The sequence below is a fragment of the Calidris pugnax genome, unplaced genomic scaffold (genome assembly GCF_001431845.1).
Source record: "Calidris pugnax isolate Ruff unplaced genomic scaffold, ASM143184v1 scaffold13, whole genome shotgun sequence".
NCBI lineage: Eukaryota > Metazoa > Chordata > Aves > Charadriiformes > Scolopacidae > Calidris > Calidris pugnax.
Window position 1 is genome coordinate 7,622,483 of NW_015090810.1, and position 23,514 is coordinate 7,645,996.

Sequence of the window (23,514 nt, forward strand, 5' to 3'; positions counted from 1 at the left end):
GTGTAAAAAAATCACTTTTGTTGTTGTTGTTGAAAAGGTTCCTTTTTACTCTTTGAATTGCCAAAGTGTATGATCTTGAAGAAGGCCTGTATCCTGACATTGGCTCACTTAAAAGAGAGAATAACTGATTTTGTTGTGTTCCTTTTGTGCTCTGATTTATTACAAGCATCAGTCTGATCAGTCTGAAGATTGAGGGGAAAAAATCCCTTAAGTCTGTTTGAGGGGCTTACTGAGATGAATGGCTGAATCTCCAGAATTGATAAAATCACGTACTATGCATTGTCCAAATATTTTGAGTTTCACCCTCAGCAACATTTTGGTCATAGAAATTGCAATAAAGTATGGACCAAGTACATTAAGCATGGTTTTAACAATAGAGTAGTTAAAAGAAAACATCCTGTAAGTAATGTATCGGAGCAAGGCAAGGTAAAGAGTTGGTCCATTAATTGACATGCAGGCAAAACTAATACAGGCATTCCAGTTTCATGTTTTTTCTTTTTTTTTTTTCCTTCCTCAGCAGTCATTTTTTTAAAAAAGGGTTGGCTGTGTTCTAAAGATTAGCATAATTAAAACTAGTTAAGAGGAGTAAGAACAGGTTAGTGTCTGCTTAAATGAGTCAGATATTTTCAAATTGTCTGGCGCAATTAATTCATTGTAGAGTATTTAAGAAATCTTAAAATCTTCTCTTATGACCTTGAGAATAAAAGGATAAAAAGTGAATTTTAGGGGGAGGGAAGAAACCTTTGTGTCTGTCTTTCAAAAAAATACATAAAGACCCAGGTAGTTATAGACCAGTCTGCTTAAATTTAATTCCTGGAAAGACACTTGAGCAGATCATCTGTTTAGAATCACCCAGAAGATAAAAAGATGCTAAACTGGCCAAAATGGATTTGTCAAGAATAAATCATGTAAAGCAATCTAATTTCCTTCTATGATATAGTAACAGGCCTTGAGGAGATGGGGTAGGTGGTAAGTGTGATTTTTTTTTATGACTTAGGAAAATGATAAAGATGTTCCTAAAGAAAAGTAGAGAAACTTGATCTTCAGGAAGATAATGTAAAAGCAGTCTCTAAACAATATTCCTGCCACCAAGGTTAATTGATATCAGATCAGTTGAATATTTGTCTTTAAAATGAATGCTGAAGCAAAAAATAACCAGAAAGTATGATATGCCTTCTCTGGTTTGAAATCATAATTTCAAAGAGTAGTTATCAGTGGCTCACTGTCCAACAAGAGGGATGGGATTCTGTCAAGTGGTTTTCTCTAGAAAGAGATAACGTTTCCTCTAGGTAGTGGAACAGAGAAAATGTTTATTAAATCTGCAGTTGATACCTACTTGGGAAAAGCTGAAAGCACTCTGCAGAGGACAGGATTAGGTTTCAGAAGAAGGTGTACTTCTTAGAAATAGAGAAAGGTTTTAATATAAATAGTATGTAAGTGAAGAAGTGCAAAATGTTAGACTACAGTAATCAACTATATTAATGAAGAATGGCTATCTAGGCAGCAGATCTCCAGAGAAAGATATGGGAAACACTGCAATGTACCGCAAACTGGGTGACGGTCAAGAATGTCAGGCTGCTTGACCTACTGTGAGAAGCAGAAAGGAAGCAAATGGCTCCTATTTCACCACCCCCAATGTAATGCAATATTGGCGTTTAAAACACACAGAGTAAACTTCAGCTCTGCTTAGTGCTAATTAGACCTAAGTTGGAACATCAGGTCTATTATAATCTTCAAGAAAGAAGTAAATCAAAGAAGTCTATAACAATGTTAAGTAATCTGGAAACGTGTTTTATGAGCAAGATCAAAAGTGGAAAGCAGTGAAATAGACTGGGTAGTTTGTTGAATCTTCATCATGGCTTCTGAAGACAAGAATAAACAAACACAATTCTTGGTGATTCTTGGGATTCTTGGTCTTCCTTTGGGACAGAGGGATGGATTTCATGTCTGTCCCGGTCACTTAAGAAATATTAAAACTGCAGCTTTCTAGGGTTTGCTAGAACACTGCACCTGAGTTCAAAGTCTTTCTGTTCCTCTTGAATGGTAAGCCACTTCCTTCTGTGTCAAACTGCAGATTCTGTTTAGTGTGATTCATTCAAGTATTCATGTAATGAAAGACATTGTTGAAAATTCCTTGAATTCAGGTGATTGTCATAAAGCATGTTGAGTCCTGAGTCTTTAAAATTACTACAGCTTCATCCTGCCTTTTTCAGGTCTGTGCAGAATTCCTCCCTTCCCTTCATGTTCCTGTGCAGACAGTGAAAGCACAGGAAAAACTAGAGGAAAAAAGTAATGGGCTGTCCAGGAGCAGTGAGGGATGGGAGCCACCAGCAGCAGAGAGGGAGAATGTTGTGGTGGCCAGGCAGAGCCCAGCCCCACTGCAAGAGAGGAGGGCAGGCACAGAGGTTGAGGTCAGGCTCAGCCAAGGGTGCAGACCATCAGGCAAGTCAGTCCATGGCGACAAGTCAGGTCCAAGGCCAAGCTGGGAAGTCAGTCCATGAGTCAGATCAGGTCTAGTGTTTGCTGGGCAGGTCCATGTCAGAGACTGAAGACACAAGACTAAAGGGGTGTGTGGAGATTATGGCCTGTTAGTGACCTGCATGTGTTGGTATGAGTCTGTACATTTACTGAAACCGTAATTTTCCCTCTAAAGGAACACCAGGTAAAACAGTCCTTCTAAGTACTGTTTAAACTGCTCCGTTTCCTAACAGTTTTTGACTGTGACAAAATTATTGAATGCCATCTAAAACTTACATTTGTTGTAAAATCCCACTGAGTTTAGAATGCAATCCTTCTTTTCTATGCTGCATTACAAGCCACTAAACCAGAAGTAACTGAATTTCATCTCTGTTTACTCTCATATAAAATAAAATAAGCAGAAATAAATTAATGGGGTCTTCAGAGAAGCCTGTTTAGTAAGTCAGGTGATTTTACTGTTAGCAACAAGAGCGCACATTGCTCTCCCATTTTTCCATCTCCCAGAAAAACTGTATCAATTTGACAGATCTTTCTTTTTTTTTAATCTAGAAAAATTTGCATATCTATCTTAATTTCCTCCAGCTATCCTTCTACCTAAACTCATGTGGGGATAGATATTGCCGCCTTGTTCATGGTGTATAGAGAAGATTTCATACCCATATAGTGTAGTCAATGAGACGTCTAATTGCATCTCTTTAGCTGCCATCTAACTTGTCATTTTTCTGGTCACTTTTTATTTTATTTGGATCACTGTCTCCTTTCTCTTTACAATTTGTACTATGATCTTATATCCTGATAATTAAAGCTCACCTAACTTGTCCACGAGCTAGCTACCCATGAAAGTCATAAATCTGTTTGTTGGTTTACCTTGCTTTGTAATGAGGCAGTTATCTCAATTACTTAGATGGTGAGTCTTACTCCAGTTTATCTTTGGAGGCCAAAATTAGAGAGGATATCTTGCTTTATTTCAGCCATTTTCCTTGGGAATCCTTCCTGCAGAGACTTTGCATTATCACCCATTTCCTTTTACTTGGTGGAAAAGCTTCTCTTTCTTATAAGCAAATGTTACATCTTCCTTATTCTCCAGATCACGTAGAGAGACAAAAGGTAGGTAGAGAGAATGGAGAAATTTATGCCAGCGTGCTTTCAGTGCTTGAAGCACATGAACAATATCTATGTATCTGATACTCTAGTGAGGCTTAAGGCTCCTTTTCTTGGTGTTGCTTGGATCCCAAGGATTATGACTTCTCAAGTGACCTGAATTCTATGGTTGCCATTACCACAGCTTACTATGAGTATTCCTTGTAAGTTACGTCAGGTCTGTTTATACAACTGGAATTGTCTCTTCTATTGAATTAATGATAAAATCGTGTAAGTCAACTTGGTATAAGGGTAATAAACAAACTTCATCAGTTCTGTTAGTTAAGTAGGACAAGTTCACACCCATTGTGCTTCTGTGTCCTAGATTTTGTGGATTGCTGCCCTGTTCTCGTCCTCTGGGAAAGATTGTGTTACAAAAGTTAATAGTTCTGTGGTAAAGGTTTATAAATGAGGTTACAAAATATTTTCAGGATTTTTAACTTGAAGTTTTTGCTATGGCATATAATCATAGGATAATTTAGGTTGGAAGGGACCTCAGTAGGTTGTCTGGTCCAACATGCTGCTCAAAGCAAGGCTAGCTTTAATGCTTATTATCCCTGAAAAATTACAGCTGTTGTGCACACAGTTCTTAGAAAAAGTCCTGGCCATGTCCTCTTTCTAATTCCCAGGTGACCTTTCAGCTGATTGGAGATTATGCAGCAATTGGTGCCTTCAGTTTTGCTGCTGTCTAGCACTACCTGTTTGAGACTGTATTTTGAATTAGGCAAACCAAGCAATATTCCTGTGATCTGTTTTTGCTGTTTCATGTATTGGTGGGAAGAGTCATGAGAATGAAGTCACACTTAACTATCAATAACTCAAAACTGCTAGCAACCACCAGAAGATGTAAAGTCTTCAGAATATGACTGTGAAACAGAGAAATGTGTAATCATGTACCAGTTTTCAGGTAATGCTGTATTTGCTAACCAGCAATTCTAGTTTACCTTCAGTATTTACTGTTCTTTCCTGCGCATTGCTCATTTTATTTATACACATTTTTGGTTGAAACTGTAAGTTGGCACTTGGTTGCACTGGTACACTAAGAGGAATTGTGGCCACCTTGTTTTGTGACAGGACATTTCCTCTAGACTGGCTTCAATTGTTCCTTTTTGCTCCCCTGTCATGTGAAAATTCAGTGAAACTGAATTTTAACTTTACTTTGGGTGGGATATTCATAATATTTCTAGATTTTTAAAATATATATATTTCCCTCCCACTGAGTATCATGTCTGGGATTGTTTTTAAAACAAGTTAAATTCTTATCGTCTCAAGTGACTCTTTGTTTTTCTGTACTTCTTAACAGTCATCTCTTTATGTGATTTCTCTGCTTCTTCCTGGAAATATTGAGAACTCCTAATGTAATTTTATCAGTGTAGGTGGCATTTCAAAAAGACAGAAGAAATGAGAAGTGTGCAGTAAGCTAATGAAATAGATTAACAATATGAAAAAAAAAAAGAAAATATTTTCTCTTGTGGCTCTATCACAATCTTCATTGAGTTTAATAACCTAAAAATACCTTGCTGACGAAAAATAAAGAGAAACAACCATTGTAAGTGGACAAGCTAGCACACTTTTTTTTGGCTGACATGACTTAAATTCTGAGGATTTCTTAAGGTTGTATTGCATTTTGTACAGCGATATCTACTTCAAAAATTAGCAGGTCATCAGGGTCCATTTAATCTAAATGGAAGGTATTTAGCATCTATAAATTCCAATTCTCATCCCAGAAAATGTAATACTGGAAAAAAGAAAGTCATTCCAAAGAAAAGCGTGTAGTAAACATACCTCAAAGTAGTATTTGTCTATTATTGTAGAGAAAGCAGAATAGAAGTCTTATTAATCTAGAAGTTTACTTATTGTAGTCATGCTTTGTCACTGTGGAGTCTGCAAACTGAGATTTTAGTTAGTGGTCAGTTCTGATAAGAATTCTTTGGATAAGCAGATGAAATGAGAGAGTTACTGAGGGGCAGAGAGGAATTAAGCAGGGAGAAGAAATGAGATATCTGGTGACCTTTCAAATTTCAGCCAGAAAACAGGCTTGAAACACCAGTTTTTGGTGACCGTAGTTATACATTGTGCAGACTTCAAGGTGTGATTACACTTTTTGACTTCTCAGGCTTGGCTTCTGAGGAAAGACAGAAGAGCAGTGATTGCTGGTCTCCATCACAGTTGCCAAGAGGTTTTAATGCAGCAAGAATTATATTACTTTTTCTCCAAGAATGAGCTTGGAAGCATCAAATTTAACAGATAACAGCAATGTTTGAGTTGGAAGCTCTAAATAATATCCAGTGATTTCATCCTAGAAGGAGCCCTGTACCTTCAGCTTTGAGAGCAGAAAAGCAAAAAAGAGAGGCAGAAAATAAGAGATGTGAGACACAGAAAGCAGTTGAAGAAAAATATGGGAAAAGGCCATCCTCCTCCTTCTTCACTGACTTTGGTGTCTGCAGAGTTGTTGCTCTCACATCTTCTCACTCCTCTCTCTGGTTGCTGTTGCACAGGTTTTTTCCCGCCTTCGTAACTGTGTTATCCCAGAAGTGCTAACATCGTCACTGATGGGCTCAGCCTTGACCAGCAGAGCCTGGAGCCAATTGGTGTTGGCTTTGTTGGACATAGGGGAAGTTTCTAGCAGCCACAACAGAAGCCACCCTTTGTAGCTACTAAAACCTTGCCATGCAAACCCAATACAAAATGTGATTGTTTAACTGTAGAAGTTTTTCAAACGATCTCTTCCTGATGTTTCTTATTTTTTCAAGGTGCCATGCCTTCCTCCTATATTGTATTCATCTTTTTGTTTTCTGCATAATTTCATTCTTTGCACAAAACATTTCAGATTTCTTTTACTCGTTCATCTTTTTGTCCCTAAAGGAGATGAAAAGATTTCTGTCTGCTATGTCTTTCCTTTCCTGCTTCCACTCAGGAATTTCTCCAGGTTCCCACCTGCTTTTGGGGATGGAGCAATCTTCTAACATAGGTTGCTAGAGTCAGGGCAAAACCACTAGATAACTTCTGACCAATATTCAGTAATATTTATAAAGCCAACTGGAAATAAAACAAGTTGTTAGGCCTTCTTTGGAATATTAATCTGAAGTTTTTGAGGCAAAAACTGTCGTTTTTTTCATTGTTATTGGACATTTATTGACATAGTCTATTAATCCTGTGTTTGGAGGATGCTTGAGAGGCATTGATATGGCCTTAAATATTATTTAAGCATTTGTTGAAATATATACTGCATCAAACAAAGAGTTTTTTATTTGTCTTTCACTGGTTTAAAAGAAAACCAAAGCAAATTTTCACCAAGCTTGGATGTATACCTTGATAGCTGTGAACTACTGATATAAAAATGCTAGGGAAACAAAGTCTGTATTTAATCCAACCTTATATATTAAGAAGAAATGAGGTTTTGGTTTTTTGCTCTGCTTTTTCGTATTTTAGGTTCCTGACCTCAGAAAGCCCCAGTTCTCTTTTCCTAAAGATTGTTCCAGCGAGTTCAATAAAGAGAAGTGCAGAGATCCTGTCCTCTTTGTGATTTCTACATTGTCCTGCAAAGCAGAATTAGCAATGTGTTTGAGATCTTCTTTCATATTGCCCTATTCCCAGTTGTTACCCAATTTCTACAGTAAAATCTTAGGAAAATTGACTTCAAGTTCTCTTGAGCTTGTGAAGAAGAATGAATTCCCCTGTTCTATCTTACAGTTATGCTTTGCTGTAATTCAAGTTAGTACATTAAGGTCTTCAGAGAAAGGCAGTTTCTGAAAGTGACGTCTTATCACACGATGCTATTCATATAAATTGAAAATATTATCTTCACTGGTGTTTATGAGTTATTTAAGGGGAAGAAGCACAGCAGTAATTTAAAATGGAAGAGAACAAGACATTTCAGTAAGAAATTTCAGTATCTGAAAGAAGGATATTTAGGCATATGAAATATAGGTGGTCACCTGCTGGAGTTTTCTGGATGGCATGCATAAGTGTCTTTTTGGCCCATTGTGCAAACGTCATCCATACTAGGAAAACTTTTTTTTTTCTTATGGCAGTAGCATTTTAGCCAATATTTTTAACTTCTTCTTCTTTTTCCAAAGATATTTTCTAATATTTTTTTTTTAGCTTCCAAAAACAAAAAGATAAAGGAGCTAGAACATAATATGGTAGAGAATTAGAACTATGCAGTGGGTTTATATGGTTATGTCATCTTGCACTGAAGATTTACACTCCACTAACACCCAAGAGGCCCCAGCGTTCCTATGAACTGAATATTGTCAAACTTCAGATGCCTTGAACGAAACCAAATCAAACTTAGGAATTTTTTCCTCCACGTTTAAACCTTATATGCTGCATGTGTGATAAGCTGACATTTGCAACACAAGATGGAGTGGAATGATCAGTGCCTTCTCTGCCTCTAATACCTTGAGGCTGAAAAACTCCATATAATTAACAGTTTCCCAATGGATCTGATATAAAAATCATTACTTTATCAGAGACCAAGACTAATGCATACTCAAAGAAAAAAAATTCCCATTTAGATTATATTGAAAAAGTGTTCCAAATCAATGCTTGTTGTAACAGATGTTAGCATTGCACATTGAAATTTTATTGCTTATACCACAGCATTGTCCGAGTTCTGTTTTGGGTTTTGCTATGCTTTGGTGCTTGTTTTTTAGAAAATGATAATACGAGGATGAAATATGATGCTAAACAGTGATTTAACTTGCAAGCATTCCTCATACACAATAGTTTTGATTGGGTATCTAATTATCTTCTATTCATCAGGCAATTGCAGGATATTTTCAAATTAAAATCAGTGGTGCAGTGATAAAATTTAAAAGTGGGCACAGTTGTGCACATGATGTAGATGAGTAGCGGGAAAATGTGATACTGTCCAAATCAGAAGAGAACAAGATCACTTCACCGAAATAACAATTTCTGAAACAATTTATCAGAATTCAGGGCCTTGATTGCTAAGAGGTTAAAATAAAATCCTAGAAAAATAATGGAATGTCTTTTGGAATGATGAACCTTCCCGGAAGAGCATGTAAATTTAACAGAATCCATTCCAAAATGTGGAACCATGGGAGTCAAGAAGATAAAGCAGCTGTTAAACTGCTTGAAGTTACCGTGTGCAGGACTGGGGCCATTACTTAGCTTTGTTTGCAGATATATCCATCTCCTAGCACTTTATGAATTATTAATTCTAGAATTAGATCAGGATATGAGAGTGATATTTAAGTGCTCTTGTGTGTTTTGTTCAGGGCTGTTGTCTGCTCCTGGATACGTTTATTTACTAAGATTTATTCTTTTTTGAAAACAAGGAATCTTTTCCTGAGGACTGTGATTCTTTCTGTATTATTTTGATTGAGTCCAACCTAAATTTATAATGTCTTTTCCATGTCTTCATTCTGGCTTTTAGATAGTTTTGTGATGATTCAGGATTGAGTTTTAGCAGATTGAAGAACCTCTTGTGCCCTGGGAGAAGAGTGGAACCTTTGCAGGGTGAGAAATACCTTTTCCCTAAGAAAAGGGTTTAAGAAAAGACATCACTGTCACTGCTCTTGGACTTCGAATTTACAAATGTAGGAGAACGTATGTAGGGTCAGACAGTCACAATTCTGCTGCCCTTTCATGATATTTAGTTATTCTATAGAAAAGGAAGAAAGGATCCAAGATGAGGATTAACAGTACTCTTCTAAGACTTTTTTTGGCATTTTCTCAGTCATCCCCAAAACATGTATTTGCCCTGTCATTAATACAATGCCATTTATCCTCTGATTATCTGTGTTACAGTGTTGCATTGGGGATCTTGAGTGAACTGGTTGATGTGGACCACTCTGTAACATATGGCTCAGGCAGGCAGTCTCCCAGTAAAATGAGAATGTGAGCTGTTAACATCTGGCTAGTCTTTGTTCATTTGTCTGGAGTAGGCAGACTGATCTGCATATAGTTTGGCTTCCAGTGCAGTTTTATGTTTTATTTACTCCCCTTTAACTGCAAGCTGCTGATGAAAGGGGAAGTCCTCTCCCCACCCACTGCTCCTCAAGTTTCTGCCTTCTCTGTTGCACCTGATTGGAGGTGAGAAGTTTGCTCACTTCCAAGATAGAGCAAGGCATGGAGCAGATCCAGGCATTTCTGCTTGCTAGGAAAGTGTTTCCATGCTGAATTTCCTTTGTTCTTTGCAAAAATGGTGACAATAAATTGGAAATAAACAAATAAACCAGGAAAAATTTGTTAAAGTTAAGCAGGACTCCTAGAGGTTTTGAACACTACTGAAGTACTAGCTTTAGCATGGTTCTTCTGGGTCCTGATAAATATTAAAAGATTACAGGAAAGTCATAGGTTTATGATACAGGAAATGCAAAGAAAGCAGGGAAATAGAACTTTACACTAGGTGTGTCTCTCTTTATAGGAGAGCTACAGAGTAGGGGATCATTTGTAGGTGCCAAGTGTCCTACATTGTTAAACAGAATATCTTTTATCTGAGTGAGAAAGCATCTTTGAGAGAGTTGACCTTTAATGACATTCCTTATTAGTAACCCTTTTCTTAACAATTTTTATTTGCCACTGGCTCATTCTGAGCTTGTTTGCTCAGAATTTTCATGTACACCATTAGCCCAGTGCAATTACTTTCTAAATGCTTTCATGGCTTGGAAAATGGTTCCAAATTGTGGCTGACAAAAATCAACCTTCTTGCAGATTGGAAGAACAGTTTGAGATACTGATCTGTAGAAATGCAGGACGCATCAAACATACATTTCTTCTTTCCAAATCTTGTGCCTTAGGTCTTGCAGCAAAACCACCTTCTAATTAACATCACAAGTCTAATTCCAAGTCCCAGAAAGATAGTTATCTTCCAAGGCTGCATCGACATACATATGGATTATGGGACCGTTCTCAAACCTAAACTATATTACTCTAAAGCACAAGGTATGACTTCAACTTTGAGTTAGCTGTATCTGAAGATATCCAATTTTTGAGTTTGGGTAAAGTTTGAGTTAACTGTATAAAGGACATGTTTGCAGTGTTTTATGAGTTCACAGAATTCCAGAATGGTTAGGGTTGGAAGGGACCTCTGACGGTCATCTTGTCCAAACCCCTTCTCAAGCAGGGACACCTAAAGCTGGTTGCCCAGTACCGTATCCAGACACTTTTCTAGGATCTCCACAGATGGAGACTCCACAGCCTCCCTGGGCAACCTGTGCCAGTGCTCAGTAACCTTGACAGTAAAAAAGTGTTTACTGATGTTCAGAGGGAACCTCCTGTGCCCATCTCAAGCACCAGGTGAAAGTGTGCTTGGCCCTCCTTAATTAGGGGATAGCTGCAATAAAGACACCTTGGGTCAAGGGCATCTGATTATGCTTATTAGAAGTTGCTAGAGTTTCCTTGGGACCAAACCCTCATGGGTCTTCTTATCTCACTCTTGTCTGACAGCAGCAGACACCCTCAATTTTCTCAGAGGGTTCTAAGGAGTTCCCTGATGATCCTGAACCTTGTCCCCAGAGGGTACAAAAGCAGAGCCCAGAGACTGCTGCACACTGCTGAGTCTGCATGGGACTCAGGAACAGCAGAGTCTAGAAGGAAAGAATAAACAAGGAGGCAGAGGGCAGGAAAGATAAATCAACATAGTTTTATCAAAGGAAGATTATGTCAGAGATGGTAAGATAATTGATTTCTTAGAACAAGAGTGGATTTTAGTGCTTAGCTGAAATCTAAGTTGGTTGCCCTGCAGGAGCTGGGTGGAATAGAAATGGATGCAGGGAGTTCTAAAGCAGTTCAGGAGCACATACAAAGGGAAGACTGCAGCAAATAGTATTGTAACTTCTCAGGATAGAGAAGTTGGCAGTGAGTTTTTTTGGTTTTTTTTTAAGGACTAGCTCTGGCACCAATTATTTTCAGTGTATTAATTCATTGCTCTGGGGAGAACAAAGCAGAAACCTGTGATAGTTGTAGATGACACAAGAAAGAAAGAAATTCCAATAACAAGAAGAAATAGATCATCATAAAGAACAGTCTGTATGATCTCGTTAAGAGGAATCAGAAAATGAAGTGTAGAACTTCATACATGGTAGGCTTCACACGTGGTACCTCCCTAGGATTTCTAGGATTTTAATTTAACAGATCCCAGCTCTTCCAGGACCCCAAGATATTGGCGGCACCTTCAAATTCTCTCCCTTTTAAATTCTCTACCTTTGGAACATTATAGCTATAGCTTTTAATATTTTATTACAGATTTAAGTTTCGGTTTGGGAAAATGTTTTACAGCCTACAGCATAGGAAGAGACTTCCCATGTGTGGACTTTTTTAATCTATGTGTCAACTGTTTGGTTGTGCCTTTCAGTGATAATTTCTTGTGGATTTTAGACACACTGTTCTTAACAAGAATCTGCTTTCTCTGTTCTTTTAGATCTAATCAAACAAAATTTTAGCCATGAACCCTTGCTGTAAGGGACAATTTTCAGTTTGTTTAATCAGTGTTCCATCATTTGGTGGAGAACCTATTAAATAAAAATATTTTTTTCTTTCTGTTAGAAAATAGAGAAGTAATCAAACTGATGACTATTGAAAATGTTATGATAATAAGCATACTTTTATGATATTGAAGAGATACTTGAAGATAAGTTCATTATGAACAATTTTTGCAAATGCCTCTTTTTTTCAGTCCAGATCAGGCAACCTGCTTGGACATTGTGTTAGTATTCCCTGACTGAATGAATGCATGTGTGCCTCCAGCACACACATCTCTAAACTTTGTCTGCAGTCAATACAGTTACAGAGAACTTGAGACAACCCTTTCTGTAAACTTCAAAAGCTAAATTGCATATATGTTAAACAGGAGTTATATTCACTAAAAATGTTATTGCAGTGACTGTCTGGGCTTCATCTCCAGAGCACTTTGCAATTTCTTTGACACTAGAGAAAGATTTAAGGAGGCTTATAAGGCTAGGTCTGTGAAAGTGTTCAGGATCCTTGTCCCTAGCTCCAAGAACTGTGGAGTTCAGTTGGTTTTCTTCCTTCCACAATTGATGGAGTAGTGTATAAATCATTTTTGGATGCATTCCCAAAATCAGATTCAGAGATGACAGCACACAGATCAAGGAACTAGCAAAGGTAGCCAAGAGTCAGCCCTAAGATTTCTGTGTATTATAAATCCTGCCACTTTCCAGGGAGTTAAAGCCTTCCTCTGGGGCTATAGAGATGTGCTTCTATACATGCAGGATTCATATCCCTGAATCATTTTCTGGACCCCAGAGTGCTACCATCCATACTTCAAAGGCTGAATGAAGGTCAGTCCTTTCTTTCAGAAAGCTGCTTCTGTAGATGATGGTATTTTTACCTTAGCTTCTCCTCTGTTCTATTCCCTTCTCTTTGAATTCTCTGAAAGGAATTCAAACTCAGATTGGCCCACTGCCAGGATGGAGGCCTAATCGGCAGAGTGGCAGACATCTGCATCCTTTTCTGACAGTAACTCCAAGTACTTTGATTACTGTAGTAAATGGGAATGCAACCCATTCTAGAAGGGTACGATGTAGGTGGAAAGCAAGGAGTGTGTCCAGATACTCTTAAACAGGTGCATAACAAGAAATGCTTATATTTGCTCTGCACTGCTCTTGGGGAGGAAGGTAGGTGGTGAATTCCTGTACTTCATTCTGCAAATTACACAGGTACTAAAGGGAGGAGGATTACAGAATAGAATTAGCTGGTCTGGTAGAGAACGTTTCACTTACAAAAGTTTTTTTAAGGGTCAGCCTTTACATGGCCATTGAGCTGGCAGTTGTTTGGATGATGAGAAATGAGCAGATGTTGGTCTTTCTCATGCAGAGACTGTTCTAGTCATTCAATGGATATGCACAGTTGGTAATGTGGCATGAGCAGGAGCATCTTTACTGTGCCTTTTTTTGCAGCATATAGACATAGTGAGATTTGTTCTGACATGTTTTGCGTCCCCAGTATAAATAGAGGTTGTTACGAGAAACTAAAACGGCACCATGAGCGACAAGACGATATATGGTGTTAGTAGGTCCTAATGGGCAGGCCAAAGCTCCCTTAATAATACTCTGTGATCAAATGCAACTTGCCAGACAGAACAAACATTTAGTAAGGACTGGGGCAAGCTGTTAGGCCATCTCATTTGCATAACCTAGGATGCAGTTACCTTTCCTAATAAAAAAAACCAAACAAACCTCCAATTCAATTTAGAACCATACTCCCCCACAGTTCCTCTTGCCTTTAAGCACAGTAAGGCTTGCTTGCCATCACTGAGAAGCAAGCAGGAATATTTCCCCAGACCTTACTTGGCCCAATTTCCCCCCTTGCCTTGTGCTGAACTTCTCTGAATCTTGTCATGCCTCCAGCTTGAAAACTTCCCATCTCTGATCCTGCTGTCTGTTGAGGTCACACGTAGTAGAGGTATGGTATCCTTCAGGTAGAGGTACATATCCTTCACCTATCTACAGTGATTCTGTATGAGATACAAATTGTAAACAGAATGGGGTTGCAGAATCCAGTTGCAGTACTTTTATCAATGAAAAGTGTATCCTTTCATTTCCTCCAAGCCATTTTCATCATTGCTCAGCTTCATCAAGAAGATGTCTTTTCAAGACATCTTCTCATCTATAAGACTGTAAAACAGCAATTTATATCAGTGTTAAAATCACTAATAGGAAGATACAAAGGAGGAAAATGCTTGGAACAAATTATATAAATCTACACTTTTACTATAGGGTTTGGTATTGAGTCCTGACAATCACAGTAAGAATTCATAAGAGGTCAGACACCCCTAGGCTAGCAGTGATCCAAATTGCCAGGCTCATGTAGTGTGTCGCTTGCGAGGTTCCCGGCTCTGATATATTTCTTTGGCTATACTGAAAAATTATACTCCTTGTAGTACCGGAGGTTGTAGGACTGTCTGCATCACATTGAAATGGTATGCCCTGAAGAACAAGAAGAGGGAAATATATGAATTATCTTTTGATTATGATACACTGCAGTAGACTGTGTAGCCCTCAGCTCTTCCTTTCCTTTCCAGTTGTTTTCCTCACTTTAGCTTTATTTGTTTAATTTCGCTTGTATGATGTCCTGATGTACTAGCAAACTAATTTGCCTACAGCCTAGTAGAAATCTCATTTTTTTGCCTCTGTCAGGTCTAATGATTGCAAAAGTGTTTGCTCTTGCGCTGGTGGAACAGACAAGTGCTCTGTGTTACCCTTGTCAGCCTTCTGCAATGGGTCCTGAAATCTGCCCTCAGACCAGCTTTGCTTCGCTTGTCCAGCTTGCTGAAATGAAAATCCATGTTATCTGCTGTGAAAGTTTCTGTGATGGATTCATCACTCATGGTTTCGTGGATGCTTTTGTTTATATGAATATTAGGCACTTTAGGACAGATGCTTGTCAAAGGCAAAAAGTAAGAACTTGTCAACACCCTTTCGCCTGAAGCTTTTCTTTTCTCTTGGAATAACTTTTCCTTTTTGCAGCTCTACAAATACAAAACTAAAGGCAGTCCACCCCACACACCCAACTGCCTTGTTAGCTTAAACTTTGTATCATTAAAATGCTTTGTGTAACTTGTTTGTTTATTTTTTTCCATATAAAACAATTACCATCAGTTTCTTAAATTTACTTCTGATTGTGCCTTTCTTTCCCAGGCAGAATTCCTGTATACTGGTGAGCAATTTGCCTTAGGCAAATTTTTAACTACAAAACTAAGTAAAGATTGATTCTCAGTAGGCTTAGTAAAACAGACCTTTTCCCATCTTTCTTATAAAGATGACTAGATTCAAACTTGGTCATCTTAAGTATTCACTATATTAAGGGTGTTTGACTCATGTAAAGCTTCAGCTTTAATAATGAGCTGAGAACATGCCAGCATAACTCACTCCTCAAGGCCAGAATGCACCACAGGAATTGCTCTGTCTTTGAGATTCATCTTGTGTAATGTTAGCCACCTAAGTAATGGTGTCTAGTCTAAGGTTTCCTTTATAATCCATGGGCACCTCTCACCCTACATTGTGGTGTCTCAATAGAAAAAATGGATGATACTTTTGAGATTGCTACTGCTTTCCATTTGCTAACTAAAACTAGGAACCACAGGGGAGGGAGATTATGACCCATGGTTGAGTGAAATAATGATAGGCAGGGATGAAAACCACAGAGTGTAGGTTGATGGGAACAGGAGAGACTTCAGGAACAAATGCATGCAACCTGGGAAACAAGCAGGAGGAACTTTGGCTGCACGTGCAGTCACCAAACTCCATTACTGGAATAACCAAGAGACAGTGGGAGAATTTACATGGCTGATCTGCTGCGGTGGATGGATGCAAGCTCAACAGGAAACACAGGCAAAGAATGAGGAAGCTGTCTCAATAACTCCATTCCAGCCAGACCCAGTACATCATATTACTGCTTTGTGCTCAGGTTCCTGCCAGTGAAATGGAATTCATCAGTGTTTTGCACCCTTAGATCTTAAATAGTTTACAAGAACTTGATATATTTGTAATCTACAGATATTTATTCTCATTTTGTCAACGCAGACGTTGACTGAGGTACAAATAAATGAAGAGTATCTTTTGCAGTGGGGGTTAGAGTGGATGCCAGTAAGAAGTTCAAAATATGTAAGCTTGATTATATCTCTAGCATAACATCATTGTTCCGTAGTCAAAACCCAGATATTTTCTTGGTTTTCTAAAGAAAAATGCTACAGAATCTAATTAATATAAGTATAATCCTGTTGTTTCCCATGTATTCATGCTCAAGAAACCAGAAGGCTGGGAATTTGATATAATCTTTGTCACTGTCCTAAGGACTAGTGATACACATTAAAAAAAATGTGTCTTATTTAATCTTTAACTTCCAGTCACTATATTTTATGTATTTTTGTCTGCTAAAGAGATTGGAGTTAGAAAATCTCTATAAGTAGGTAATTTATCATGTACAAACTGTATCATCATGATTCAGTTCTGTCTTAATCCATCTTAGAGCTAGCTCGTTTACTTTCTTACTGTACAGTCTATTTCCAAATTGCAAATCAATCTTATGGTTTTCCTCTAAATTTTGAGTTTTTTCTTGGCATTGCTTTTAGTGGAAAAACTGGATAGATTTGGCTATCTCTAGCCTTGGGAAAGGAGTGTGTAAGGACTCTAGGTACTTTAAGCATATGTCTTTCTTACAAGCATATGTCTTGAAGTGTGTGCCTTTTTGCAGGTAGGCACAGATTGCCTTCAATCTATGCTGCAATCCAGATAGATGCTGGCAAACTGTGCCCAGATGACTGCCAGTAGGGCTAAGGGTCCCATAGAGCAGTGGTCTCCAAATGGGGGGATCTGCACCCTAGGAGGCGTGCTAGACAATCTGTTGGGGTGCAGGAAGAGGACAGTTGAACTTCCATTTATATTTATTTTTATCTAAAAAAAATAAGGAAGACATTAAGCTTTACTAATATTTAATATACAGATTGACACTGGTGCATTTAGTCAATCCATGTGTCAGATGGTCCTGCGGGGTTCATGAGGTGCCCTGAGGGAAGAATGGGTACTCTACAACGTGGAGGGGTTGACAGTGGCATCCTCACTTATTCGTTCATTTTCAGTGTAATGTGACATATTAGAGTTCACATGTGCCCAGTTAAGTGAATTTATGGATTATGTTATCTAGTTTTTACTAAACCGCAAAGTGTACAAGCAGCTTAAAACGATTCCTGCAAAGAAACCACAGATTGAAGGTAATACTGATAAAGCCAGCACAAGTGAACAAGAAGAAAATGGCAGAGCTGACACTTGTCTTACAGCTGTAGTTCACTTACCTTCGTCATCCCTATTATGGGTAAAAACAATGACAAGCTAACAAGATCGGACAAGGTCAGCCAAAAAAAAAAAGGCAAAAATATCAAGAAGGCTATTTGAAATATGGATTTATAGCTACTGTTGCTAACGATGAATCTCACCCTAAGTGTATACTGTGCCTTGAGACATTAGGTATTTATGAAGCCATCACGATTAGAAAGACATTTAAAAATTAAGCATCCAGAACATGAAGACAAACCTCTACAATTTTTTTCAGTGATGTTTAAAGTCATGCGATACTCATTCCAGTACTTTACATAACTAAACATAACAATAAATGTTTAAAAGCATCTTCTGAGGTTTCTTATTTAATAACAAAAGACAAAAAGGCACATACTGTGGGGACAACACAGCAGTAAAAATGGCTGAAATAATCCATAAAAAACACTATGTCAACAAACTGAAGTCCATTCCTTTGTCAGAAAATACTGTTGAAGATGAACAGAAGAGATGAAGAAAGAGATATTAGAACAAATCACGCAGTGTGGGTGGTTTGCTATACAGCTAGGTGAAAGTACAGATATTTCTAATGTCTCAGCTTGCGGTGTTTGCTGGATTCTGCTTCAATAATGAAATAGGTAAAGAAGTACTTTTTTGTGAGCAACGAAAGGAGAGATGTACTGGAGAGGATACATTCTTGACACTGAAGTGACTTCTTTAATAAGAGCAATGTTTTATGGAAAAACTGTGTAAGTGTAAGCACTAATGGAGCGGCTGCATTGACTGGAATAAAAAATGTATTCCAGAGTAAGCTTACAGAGCTGGCATCACATGTGAAATTCCTTCAGTCATCAGAAAGCTCTTGCAGCAAAGAAGTTGGAGCTGAAAGTGCATGAAGTGCTGCAGGGTGCTGTTGAAGTGCTTTATTTTATAAAAAAAAAGTCATTTAAATAGAGAATATTTACAATACTCTGTAATGAGATGGGGAGTGACCACAAAAATCTTTTGTACCGCAAGGAGGTTCATTGGTTTTCTTATGGTGAACTTCTTAAAAAGAGTTGTTGAACTTGAAGACATTATGCCTTTTTCTTTTACAAAAGGTCAAGTATTCCAAGCTTGCTGACATTCTCTGTGATGACAAGGACTTGTCCATAGCAGATATTTAAAAAAAATAAATAAACACACTTCATGTGGCCCTTCAACATGAAGGTGATGCTTTAGCGATGAGAGAGAAAGTCACTGCTTTTCAGAAGAGCCTTGAGCTATGGAGAGAGCATTTCAGAAACAGATGTTTGGAAATGTTTTGATCGTTTCACGTTTTTGTTGCCAGAACTGATGGAAGCCAGTCACCTAATAAATACTCTAGTATCTGTACACTTAAGAAACATGGAAACTGGATTAAGAAACACTTAAGAAACATGGAAACACTTAAGAAACATGGAAACATGGAAGCTGGTTAAAAAATCTCCCCAACAAAAGTTTCAGTGGGTTTTGAACCCAGTTGTTAAATATATAAAAATGCAGTACTTTCTAATTAGTTTGCAAGAGCAATTGGTTGCCGTCAGGAATGATGGAAATTTAATAACCAAAGTTCAGCAAAAATCTTTGCACAATTCGTGAATGTGACTTCAAAAAAAATATCATGGTTTAGAAAGTGTAGCCCGTGATGTAAGTCCTCCATTTGGATCTATCTATCTTTGTGAAAACGAAGTATGAAAATAAGCAGAACTTAGAACCAGACCTTCAAATGCTGTATCACTAGGTGTTAAGCCAGGACTTTAAAAAATAGTGAAGGCTATTCAATCACAAGGCTTTAGTGAGAGCAAAAAAGGGGGGTTTATACCTTTAATAAGTTAAAATAATAATAAAAAAATATTTAGTCTTTATCTCATCCTTTTAACTTTCTATTTTTGTGTAAGATTTATAATAAACATAATATATTAATACAGTAGCAAGAACATGTACATAACTTATAAATACATACCTTGGGGATACATGCCCAAAAATTTTTTACTGATAGAAATGCATAATCAAAAAAGTGTGGAGACCACTGCCATAGAGCCAGAGCATGTTAACTTAGTTTTCTGCTGCATCTCATTGTGGTTACATATGTTCAAGTTCCTGCTGGTTGCCTAAAAGAATGGACAGAGCACATTCATACCTGTCTGAAAAAATAGTGTGGAAATGCCCACCGGAGACCAGAAACTCCAGCACAATGCTTTTTGTCTGTCTTATATAACGAGGTTATTGCTACCTCTTTACTCTATTAATAAATCCAAGAAAATCCATTAAACCTTTTTTTGCCAGAGCCCTAACACAAGAAACTATGTTTGTACATCGTGAATTTTACAGATGTTCACAGTAAAGGCTCCACCCTCGATATGATCCAAGTACCGCTTGAATCCAGCATAAGTTCTATGGGGGTAGTTGCTCTGCTTCTGGATATCATTGTTTTCACTCAGATAAATAGCCTTAGTAAAAAGTCCCATTCAATTCCTGTAGGTTCTTTTCATACCGTGACACTATGTAAAGACATGTGCATGTCACTTCCCTCTGTATTAATCTATTAAATTCTATTCTTTAACAGTTTGGAGAAAGGATAGGAAACTAAGAGATGTGCTACATTGTAAGATACTCTCACTTTCTTAATTTCTCGTCTCCGTTAGGACCATATGTAGGAGGATCACATCATCTAGTGACCAAGAAATTTGGGGGGGGGGGGAGAGAGGGAGAGAAAGAGGGAGGATTCCCCACCTCCTTTCTCTATTATACCTTTTTAGATCCATATAACAGGAGTAACTTTTGTGTTCCCCTAAATTTGATGTGCTCAAATAACATGGAGGAGAATCTGGTTCCATGTCAATTGATTGATATTAAAAACTTTATTCATACAAATTAGCAATGAATGGTCAGTAGACACAGTGAAATGTTTCCTGTAGAAATACCATGGTGGTTTCTTAAAAGCTGTCATACCACCTACACTTCTGGCATTTTAGAGTGTCCATTTTGGAGTGTTTTATGGAAACAAGCTTCTCCAGATATTATCTACCAGAGTCTCTGAGCACTAAAATTAATAAAGAAATGAAACTTTAAAGAATTACTGAGATTGCAGGAACAACAATTCTAAATTTAAATATGCCTGCACAACTTTAACAGAAATGTTCTGTAAAAAAACAAATAGAACATCATCTAAACAAAATGAATGTCTTTCTCCTGACACCTAGTCCAGTCCAGCTTCTTCTTGCCAGGACAGAGTTTGCTTGTATGGGCTACTGAAGTTATTCCCTGTCCTTCTAGGTCTCTTTTTTGTTTAAAGGAGGGAGATTAATGTTACAGCATATTAATGTTATTTTATTTCTTTAAAAAAAGCTAAATGCTGTATTCTTTCAGACCAACTAAAAATGTCTAACAAATGTCATGGGATGTATTTAAAACTAAAAAACAGATAGGAGTTATTTTTAAGGGGATCGCTCAATTCTGGTGAAGTCAAGTGCATAACCCTTAATGACACCACGTGTATTCTCTCCTCACTGAGAATGTTAAAATAAAGCACTACATATGCTTATGAATGTACAGAACATTTTTTCATGCCAGACTGTTGTTAGTTCTTGTGAGTATACAGGAGGGTAAAGTCTGATTCCAGGTGTTCTGTGAATTCCAGGCACAGTCCGTAATGTTAAAATGAAAAGGGCAGTGACAGTAAAAACTATTAGCACACATGGTCAAGGAGATGATCGCCAGTCCATAACAAACAGGCATAATTTTCACCACCTGAAGTTGCCAACAAGTTTCCCAAAGACACAGAATGAAGCTGCTTGCTTATTTTGTAGCCTAACACACTTCAAATAATTCTTAGGTAACCTAGAATATTTTTTGTCTTCTGGTTTCCATACTGAATTAGGGACTTCATCTCAGACAGCACTGATAAACTGGCTATATTTCTGTATCATTTTCCAGTCATGTATAAAATTGGCTTTACTTTCTTAAACAAATAGCTTATATTAATATGACCCTGGAGGATTACTCTGCAGGAAAAGAGAGTGCAAAACCAATTAAATGAAAAGATGCCACCATGGTATTTTTAACTATAGTGCTGTAAGAATGAGTGCCACTGCGGTAAGGCTGCTTAAGACAATATGCCAAGATGTACCATAGTGCCTGTTCAGAATCCATTCTGGAATAACATAAAGTAATGTACAGAATTTATTTATAAAGGACTTGATATACCAAGAATTATTGTGGTTAAAGAAGTTTCAGGAAAACATATTAGAAGGAAGACATTTCAGAACATAGAAGTCCACCAAAGGAGAAAAGAAAGAGCAAGAGCAATTAATGAAGGCATTAAAGGGTTCAAAAAGATATGTACAAGATCCAGGGGAAAATTTGTTTTCTAGAAGGACTTTTCACAGGTAACCAAAGTACAGCTTCAGCTGACAACTGAAATCTCAGTGGAGGAAGTATGTGAATCAAACCGAGACGCTCAAGTACAGTAAATTATCACCACCATATGGCATCCTTCTGAGGATTCTGAAGTAAATAAAGTGTGAAATAACAGTCATACACCATTGCAGGAAATGTTGCTGCAAGGTTTTCTTCAATATTCAAAAAAATGTTAATATAGCTTCTGTATTTTCTTTTAACTTGGAAGACCAAGGGATAATCCCCAAACTCAGAATTAATGTGTAATCATCTAGTAGTCCTAGAAAATAGAATGAAATGCTCTAAAAGAATCATTATTTTATCTTGCTTTGCCTTACAGATGGAATGTAATTTAAAGTTATCATAGCCTATGTTAACTGGATTGATTTAACTAGCATGGGTTAACGGAGCTATTAACTAGTTTGCTTATCTAAATTCCTGCTTTGCAAAAAGAACGTGATTGTGACTTCTACACATTTCTAAGTTGCTTTGTTATTTTAACAGAAGTGGTTACTTTTCAAAGCCTTCAGTGGAGGACAGTCATGTCTCATGATGAATTTGGGAGAATGAGCAATGTAATAGATGATACTGCCGTTATCAGGTCCCAGGGGGAAGGAGGAAGGGAGAGAAAGAGAGATTAGAAGCAAAAATAATAGTTTAGCCTGTAACTTGCTCCTCCCCAGGTAGGTCACCTTATGCCAGAGAGCATGAAATAAACATCAACTATTTTTCCTGTTGCAGACTTACAGCAACTTTCCCCCTCCTTTAAGCAGCTTTGAATTTCAGCTTGCCACTACGTATAAGGGACTGGTAGACAAGTTCATGGGCTTTGCCAAAAAACACAGTTTGATTTTGCATCAAGTGCATGGCACCTTTTCAAAATACATTTAAGTAGTTGAAATCATATGCCTGGGTGTCTTTTATTAGTCTTGAGTTTGCCAGCCTTGTTTTTCATTTTATCCTTTTTCCTCAGGCAAAGGGGTGCATTATCATGCTAACTACATGTTGGATGTCATTAATTTTGCACGTGATCCACTTCCACTTCATGTGCCTTTCTGACATTTTCTGGGATCACGTCTCTTTTTTGTAGTTTTAAAACAGAACAGTAAAATCAAGACATTTCTTCAGGAAGCATTCGGTGATAGTAGACTCAAGTGAGATTTCCTACAATGATTGATAGTTGACAGATTAATAGTAGGGTAGAATTTGGCCACTGCTGTCCTTGTCTGGTGGCAGCAGCAAAGGTGTGTGCAGAGCCAGTGTACAGCTCCTGCAAGGCTGCTCCTTCCTTCTACAGGGATAGCTTCCATAGAAATCTGTGCTTCAGTGTTGCTTAGGGCAAATCTTCTGTTGCGGTGTGTTTTAACCCTATATGAAGGGCATAGATCCTAATACCTTTGTTTTCTGGATTATTTTTTTTTTCCTAGCCTCCTTGCTTTGGCATAGAATGTGGCATATCTTAGATATGAATATACTGCTTTAAGAAACAAAAGAGTTTGGAGCTTTTGAAAGTGGTCGAACCTCTGTTGTCCTATTCTGTTTCTTTATTAAAAATAATTGTTGATCGTGTATTATTTTTGTGCTGACCTGAAGAGGAGCTTTATCTTTAGCCAGCAGAATCTGGTAACTACCAGAATACTAAGAGTGACCTGGCAAGTGGCCAGTAGTATTTTCAAGTGGTACAGCATACTCCATCATGCCTGTGCTTGTTTGG

At 37.7% G+C, this 23,514-nt stretch overlaps 1 protein-coding gene across 1 annotated transcript in view; it reads left to right on the forward strand.

The window, feature by feature from the left end:
• The window catches only part of GABBR2 (gamma-aminobutyric acid (GABA) B receptor, 2), a 474,269-nt gene that overhangs the window by 180,165 nt on the left and 270,590 nt on the right, over positions 1-23,514 (forward strand). The window lies entirely within an intron of this gene.